Consider the following 9,227-nt stretch of genomic DNA (forward strand, 5'->3'; position numbering starts at 1 on the left):
CGCGCCGCCGAAGCAGCAGAGATGTCCCGCCACACCACGAATGCAGCAGAGATGTCCCGCCGCGCCGCGGTGGCCTGGGAAAATTTCTCGCGGGCAGGCGATGACTGTTACAGGCGCATGCATGCGATCTTCCATAGCCAGATGGATCAGATCTCCGGCTAGGTGAGGTTGCAGGACGACATGAAAGCCTCGTTTGAACAGGCTACCGGCGTCATCCGGCAACTAAGGGAGGGCAATGAGAGCCTCCGGGCCGAGCGCGACCTGCTGAGGGAGAAGATCGTCCGAAGTGTAGACCAGCAGGAGGAGACCAGTGCCTTGTTGAAGAGGACCGGCGTCATCGTCAAGAAACTTATGGACGAGAATGACATGCTCTGCAACGAGCGCCAAAGGCTGGTGGAGCAATCCGTGGATGTTCTCAAGCAGCGTCTTGAGGACACGAAAGAGCTCATCGCCGCTCGCCGCGGAGACTAGTCCCCGCGGCCTGCAGCAACGCATCAAGAAAGTAGAGATCAGCGAGCCAGATCCTTGTCTTCCTTCTTCTTTTGCCCTTCTGTATTTCGGGCGTAGCCACATGTGGTTTTTTAAATTATCTTTCTAATTATGTAAGACAATTAATCGTCCTTATCTTTCTGTGGAAGATCAATGTTGCGAGGCTGGAATGAAGAAAACTCTTGCTGTGGCGACCCTGGCGTTGCTGTTCTTCTAGTTGCTGCTGGGCTTCCTTCAGTTTCCTGGTTTCTTTTGATTTAATAATCGGTTTAGGATGTGGATTGTGTCGTCGGTTGTGAAATGTTGGGTTCTAGCGCGGATGTTTGGCCTTTGTTGGCCTCTTGGGATGTTGCGATTTCAATCTGGTAGCTTTTAGTCCTTCGTGTTAGGTTGGAGTTGTGCTGAACTTCTTGTGAATTGTGGTGGTTTTCAGTAATGAAAATCGGAAGGGGCAAGCCCTTCTTTGATAAAAAAACCGTCCTTATATATTCATCAGTCTTGCTATAAGTCGCAGTAGATGCTATATAGGTCCGTCGGATCTTACATCAAGATCCGTGCTTTCAGATTTTCTTTTTTCTCTCTTAAATCTCAGTCGAGTGAGACATAGCCACGCCATTAAACAGAGGCTTGGGCACCATTAATGGAGATCTTGGGAGAGAGGTGGACGGCAGATGGAGGACAAAGGGCTCTCCTCCCGATAAGCACGCGCAGGGGTCTGATCGCACGCCTCTCGTACTCAAATAGCTACCCTGCACGGCGCCTCCTAGCTAATAAAAAATGGGAACGCGTGGCGGCACGTAAATGGTACTACTAAGTAGAACGCCCACGGTTTCAATAATACATGTGTTTTCGATTGTAACGTGATAGCACTTGTTCCAAAATGACTTTGTTGATTGTTAATGTGTGCGCCTTCGCAAATCGGGCTGCAAATTTACCACAGCATGTTGGTGCCATGTCATGGCACCAAGCCAAGTTTCATTATTTTCATGCGTGTTTTGGATTTACAGGAATTAAAAAACTAAGTTTCTCAATGTTTCCAACCCAGCCACGATGCCCAGAATTTTGAATTTCATTCCCATTTCTTGCACGAAACCTAGAAATTTACCCGAGGACACACATGTGATTTTTCAACCAACTTTGGTGCACTGGAACATGTGCTTGTATTTCAAATTTGAATTATGCACACAAAGGTGACACGTTCCCTCCTAGAACCACGAGCCTTCTTGAGAGAAGCTCCGATTTGCAAGAAGCTTATACCAAAATTTGTTCCTATTCGGCCAATTTTTTTACCACGGCATGGTACTACCATGACATGACACCATGACATGACACCATGCCAAGTTTCATGATTTTAAAACCAAGTTTCTCAATGTTCTCGACCGAGCCACGATGCCCAGATGTTTGAATTTTATTCTCATTTTTTGCATGGGACCTACTCCCTCCTTCCATCTATATAGGGCCTAATGTGTTTTTCAAGACAACCTTTGACTATTGACAAGATTAATAGCACATGACATGTATACTATGAAAATTATATTATTGGAAGCTCCTTTGACATACAAATTTGAAGGTATGCTTTGTGTAAGTTGCATGTCATATATTATTGCTCTAACGTTTGGTCAAAGTTAGCCTCGAAAAACGCATTAGGACCTATATAGATGGAAGGAGGGAGTAGAAATTCACCCGAGGACACAAATGTGATTTTTCAACCAACTTTGGTGCACGGGAGCATGTGCTTGTAGTTCAAATTTGAATTATGCACATTAAATGACCAAAAACTCAATTAATGTGTAAATAAGGCCAAACGAAGCCGCAATAATTCCAAAATTTAATAGGCCACTCATGTAGTTCTATGTTGCCTTTTTAAATAAACTCAAGGGGGACAACGTATATCGTTTTGCAATCAAAGGTGGCACGTTCCCTCTCAGAACCACGAGCCTTCTTGAGAGAAGCTTCGGTTTGCAAGAAGCTTATACCAAAATCTGTTCTATTCGGCCAAATTTTTTACCACAACATGGTAGTACCATGACATGACATCCATGCCAAGTTTCATGATTTTCAGACGTGTTTTGGATTTACAAGAATTTTAAAACCAAGTTTCTCAATGTTCTCGGCTGAGCCATGATGCCCAGATGTTTTAATTTTATTCTCATTTCTTGCATGGGACCTGGAAATTCAACCGAGGACACAAATGTGATTTTTCAACCAACTTTGGTGCACGAGAGCATGTGCTTGTAGTTCAAATTTGACTTATGCACATTAAATGACCAGATACTCAATTAATGTCTAAAAAACGACAAACGAACCCGAAATAATTCCAAAATTTAATAGGGCACTAATGTAGTTCTATGTTGCCTTTGTTAAGAAACTCAAGGGGGGGGGGCAGTGTATATCATTTCACACTCAAAGGTGGCATGTTCCCTCTTAGAACCACGAGCTTCCAAATCGGCCCAATTTTTTTACCACAACATGTTAGTGCCATGGCATGACACCATGCCAAGTTTCATGATTTCCAGGCGAGTTTTGGATTTACAAGAATTTAAAATCAAAGTTTCTCGATGTTCTCGGCCGAGTCATGACGCCCAGATGTTTGAATTTCATTCTCATTTCTTCCATGGGACCTAGAAATTCAACCAAGGACACACATGTGATTTTTCAACCCACTTTGGTGCACGGGAGCATGTGCATGCAATTCATATTTATATTATGCACATTAAAAGTCCAGAAACTCAATTAATGTATAAAAAGGCCAAATGAACCCGAAATAATTCCAAAATTTAACAGGGCACTCATATAGTTCTATGTTGCCTCTGTAAATAAAATCAGGGGGAGGCAGCGTATATCGTTTCGCACACAAAGGTGACACGTTCCCTGTCGGAACCACGAGGCTTGTTGAGAGAATCTCCGGTTTTGCAAGAGGCTTATACCAAAACTTGTCCCAATTCAGCCAAAAATTATACGTATGAAAACAGGGTTTTGATTATCCCAAACATCTCGCTACCTAGACCAATAATGTACTATGATTTGAATTCAACATAAAATGGATACAAATATTTGAATTGGAGAGCGTATGGTACATGTAGTTCATAGTGAAATATGATTACTGCTATATGCATGTTTTTTGTTATCAAGATAATATTTAAATGATTGTATAACTTGACAACAATCGTATTTAAATAAGGAAAATTGATTCAAATTTAGTCCATATTGTAGACGACAATATATATATTCATAGGGTGGAGTAAAATGTTCATATATGATGGAAGAACAAAATGTAGGACTACATCCATTATAAACCACAAGGTCACCTAACGATATATTCGAATTCAACATAACATGGATTGAAAATATGAAATTCGAGATCCTGGCTTTTGTAATCATATAAAAAGGGACATGACTCTTTCTTTTGGTGGGAATTGATTTGATATTTGTTGTTGTTGAGAGAAGTGCGAATCGATTTGGTATTATACAGGGTAATCTTGTTCTGCCGTTTTTTTACATTTTTCTTGTAGTTTTTTCAATGACATCTATAGCTATATAGTAAAAGCGGACATGACTCTCTTGTGTCTTGTATGAATTGTTTTTTTGTACACGTTAAGTTTGTTCTGCCGTACAAGGAATCCGTGCCTTGTTATCCCGAAATTTTCAAGGTCGAGTATATTTTGTCTCATCTGCTTTGAAACTCCCGCCTCTTCAACCCGCTCTGCGCCTTGTTATCCCGAAATTTGGACGCGCGCAAGAACTCCCTCCTCATCCGAAATCGCTCCCGCAGCCCAGACACGCGAAATCCCCCTTCTACCCCTCAGCCGGAAATGAAGCTCCACGTCGCGGTGTCAAAACCGTTGGGGGTACGCTGGTAACTTACCCTACATTTTGGACAAGCGCGTCCCTAAGCTTGGCTCCCCCCTCCCCCTTCGCCCCCCATTCATACACCGAGGCCGCCAAAACCCGCGAAACCCCACGCTCCTTCGTCGGTCTCCCGATCGCCGCCCAGTCGGAGACTCTTCCCCGACTACGTCGTCAACCGCAACAACTCGCCGTCCCTCATCCACCGCACCAGATGAGGATCTGTTGTCGATCTCGTCGTCCCGCCGGATCAGCCGCCCCGTCCTCCACCTCCAAGGAGCTTCCCCGACGTTCGCCTCGTCTATCGCGCCACCTCAATCCCCACAGCGCCGTCTTGACCTGCCCCACCGGAACCGCAGCAGCCTCACCAATTCCTCCGATGAAGCCGAGGCCAACTCGGCGCCACCAAGGAGGTTCTGCACTCACCGCTGCATTTTATCTTTTATTCGATCTCACGGGGCTGCCGGTGCTCGATACCGAGCAGACATGGCGTGTCTCCATCGACGGCGCCGTTGCCGGCCACATCATCCACGGTGTCTCTCCCCCATGTCGTTGCTTCCTCGGCGGCGACTTCCACAACGGCACTAGCTGCAGCTGCTCCGGCTCTCGCTCGCGCTGCGGCTCTGTTCTTGCTGTCGTTCGCGCTGCTGCACTGCTCCTGCTTTCGTTCGTGCTGCTGCTCTGCTCTTGCTCTCGCTTGCGCTGCTGCTGCTGCTGCTGCACGACCTCCCGCAGCTACAGGAGTTGCTGCTTTAGCACTCGCTCGCGGTGCTACTGCACGACTTGCTCTCTGCTAGTGCGTTCCCTGCTCGAGCGTCTGCTGATTTAGATCACTGCTTCTCTGCTACTAGTGCTCGAATGCCCTAAACATCTATTGCAATGCTCTGTTACTAGTTCAATCGGCTTCGACAGTAAAATTCAGTTTCGATTGTGAAGTTCCTTTTCTTCAGTTAAGTTCAGAGTGAACAGTACTTACAGCATCTGTCGGAGCGGCCGTGCCGCGGCTGATGCGTTTTACATCTAGCACTTTTTGGTGATGTATTTTACATCATCTATTGCAGATGATATTAGGGTCCCACTTCAAATTAACGTTGTCTGTCTTGTCATGCTTCAGCCTCGTCGTCGTACACCTTAGCGGAGCTGCTCCAACGACGGAACCGTCCATCACAGCGGAGCAGTACCCTCGGCGCCGTTTCCAGAGGCCTTGGATCTTCTTCCCCGCCTCCGACAGTCACACCAGCATCATCACCATCCTCCACGTCCAACCCAATGATGCTGAGGTCCACAAGGCTATGCCAAAGAGGTTGTACACTCATCGCATCAGTTTGTTTCTCCATTCCTCTGTTCTTCCAATTCATGTGAGCCAAACACCCAGGTTGACTGAAATCCTATATTTCCAAATGCTCTGTTTTGCACGTGCATTCCTATCCTATTCCTGTGTTTTTCCTGTCCCTGTGTTTATAGAATCCTCCAATTCTAAGGAGCCCTTACAGATTTACTTCATTTTCAGATAGGCGTCAAAGAAAACTCTGTGTGTTATGTCCTGCTCCTGCCGTGCCGTCATCCACCCCACCTGAGGTGCACCATCGACATAAGCGTTCACTGCAGCAGAGATCCCCCTGCAGACTTCCTTTCGCCGCCTTAGATCATCTTCCCCATTGCCGGCAGCCACGCCAACTACATTACCATCATCGACTGAGCAGATGAACCTGAGGACTACACAGTTCTGGAAGAGAGGTCGCAGTCTTTTGTGTTTGCTTACGTTATACATCGGTTATTATTACCTGCTACTTTATCGTTCAATCTTGAGTTCTGAATTGCCCATGGGTCTCATATCGAGCCAGCAACGAATAGTATCTGTCTACTATCTGGTTCATCTGGGGTCTTCTATGTGGTTCATGTTGGGTGGGCAACAAACAATAGATGATCCATTGTCTATCTACTGAAGCTATAATCTACCTGCTATCATTAGTTTTGGATCCATCCACTCGTTTGCTACCATCAGTCTTGATTTTTGCATGCACCCCTTAGGCCTTACAAAATCTAACTATTTTTTTATTATGCATGTCAGATATTGTACACAATCGTACTGAACATGTAGAGAAAAAGAGAAGACCGTTGCGTGCGAATATAATGTCATGCAGACGCCGCTCCATGGTGGGCGAAGTGCCCCCCCTCCGGCATTTCCAGATTGTATTCCAGAGGAAGATAATTGTTCAGATGGAGATTCAGAAGGAGTCGACCACGCCTGTTTACCACCTGAGGTGTTTGCTCAAACCTGGCATGTTGATGTTGGTCATATCATGCATATGGCGCGTTGCATTGCTTACATTATACATCTTATGTGTCACCAGCTTAGTTTAGATTTGCTTTGTGTGAATTCCACCTGTTTGGTTTCTATATCATACTCCCACCATTCCTAAATATTTGTCTTTTTAGAGATTTCAACAAGTGACTACATACGGAACAAAATGAGTGAATCTACACTCTAAAATATGTCTATATACATCCGTATGTGGTAGTCCATTTGAAATCTCTAAAAAGACAAATATTTAGGAACGGAGGGAGTATATGGGAGTTATGCAATGCCATCTTCTTTAGCCAGGCATCATATACATGAATCATGCAATGCCATCCTGTTTAGCCAGTCATCGTATATGTGAATTGTATTGTGCCATATTTTTTCCATAATGTATTCCATTTGTCAACAATGTTTATACATTCATCTACTCTTCCTGTGCATCAGCCATTTGAGTCGGTCATGGGAAAATCTGGAGTGAAAACAAGGTCTTCTGAGCAGTCAGTGCTACCTGTCGATGCAGATTTCTTGCTGGTTACAGATAGCTCCTCAGAGGAGGATTCAGAGAGAGATGACCAGTCGTATCCCCCCCCCCCCCGAGGTGCATGCTCTAACTTGGCTGGGTTATATTGCTCATATCATGCATATGGTGTCTTGCATTGCCATGCCATCTGCTTAGATTAGACATGCTTTGTGTGAATGCCTCATGTTTGCTTTCTATATCAGATATGTGAATTATGCAATGCCATGTTTTTCAGCCAGTTATCATATATGTGAATTATGCACCGCCATGGAGCCAGGCATCATATATGTGAATTATCTCATGCCATCTTTTTTTTCATTACGTATTCCATTTGTCGACAATCTGTGTATATTGAACTACTCTTCATGTGTATCAGCCATTTGAGCCGGTTATGGAAAAATCTGGAGTGAGAACAAGGTCTTCAGAGCAGGCAATGGTACCTGTTGAAGCATATATCTCAATGGTTACAGGGAGCTCCTTAGAGGAGGATTCAGAGACAGATGACCAGTCCTATATCCCACCTGAGGTGTATGCTCTAAGTTGCAATGTTTATATTTCTCATATGATGCATATGGTGTCTTGCATTGCTTAGTTTAGACATCATATGCACAATGTTGAATTCTATCTGCTTAGTTTAGAGATCATACATGCGAGTGTCAGCTGCTTAGTATATGAATCAATTATGTCAATTATATCATGCCATCATGTATACTTAGACAACATGTATGTGAATTATTTCATCCCAACCTATTTTAGAAAGACATCATATAGTTTTGTCATGTCATCCTGTTTAGGTACTCATCATATGTTGAATTATGCCATTATATCCTGTTAAGTTATCCATCATATATCTGAAACTGTGCCATGCTATCCTGTTTAGTTAGGCATCATATATGTGAAATTGTGTCATGCTGTCATGTTTGGTTAGACAACATATATGTGAATTACCACATCTGTCTATCCTACAATGTCTGTACGTTCAATTTCTTTTCTTGTTTATCAGCCATTTGAATTGGAGGGGGTGATGGCGGTATCTAAGGGAGCAAAAACCCGTTCTTCACAAAAGACAGTGCTACTCGTCGATGCAGATAGAACCATGGTTGTACTGGCCCACAAACTAGCCCCACCACACATAATCGAGACTCTTCCAGATTGCACACTTACACCGTTGGGCAGAGAACCAGCTACAACCCATCTAACCGCAACCCCAGCGGATAGTAACCCACTTATAGTTGACAAAGCACCATGTCCACCACAGAGTACCCCCACACGAGCAGTTTGTAAAGCTACTGCAGTGCCCAAAGCACGAAGACCACCACAGCTAACCCAAACTCCATGTTTAAAGCAGAAGAGCAACTGTTCTCATGTCAGATTCCGTAGCTATGGTCCATACTCCTTTGTTGTTGCATCACTGTATTTACTCATACCAACTACTTTCGAATTTGAAGGATCCAATTGAAACTCCAATGGCGCAACAGGTATGTTTTAAACCTATTTCTTTAACTGGATTGCTGTTCTAACTTCTTGCTCTATGTTGTTTTAGTTTAAGTTGTATAAACAGTTATGTTCTCATGTGATGCACATTACAAGTGCTGCCAATGCTGTGTAGTTTCTCACACTTATATTCTGTCTATGCTGCTGTGTCTTAAAAATATATGAGTTGAATTGTGTCTCTATATTGATTAGGGAACATAAACTAGAATGATATGGACAATACAGTGACCATAGTACATAGATATATGTTTGTTTCATGCTGTTATCCTGTCCACCTTACTACTGAACCGGTTTACCAAAATGAGTTTCGTATACTACAAGCTAAACCTGTGGTGTGTCTGCTTGTTTCTCTTGTAGTATGCAAACAGAATATTGGAGAAGAGCACCCCACTATGCAATGGTAGAGAAAGTAATGCAGATAAGGTTCAAGATAGTGAGACAACCCTGTTGGTCTCCAAGAAAGGTGATAAAAACGATCTTGTAGACGGTGAGAAAACCCCACAGTCCTGCGTTGATGTAGTGTTCGAGTTACTGGCCAGTACCGCTGGCACAAGCTCTTCGAACTCGCTGCCTGAA

Source organism: Aegilops tauschii, chromosome 6 (assembly GCF_002575655.3).
Source record: "Aegilops tauschii subsp. strangulata cultivar AL8/78 chromosome 6, Aet v6.0, whole genome shotgun sequence".
Lineage (NCBI taxonomy): Eukaryota > Viridiplantae > Streptophyta > Magnoliopsida > Poales > Poaceae > Aegilops > Aegilops tauschii.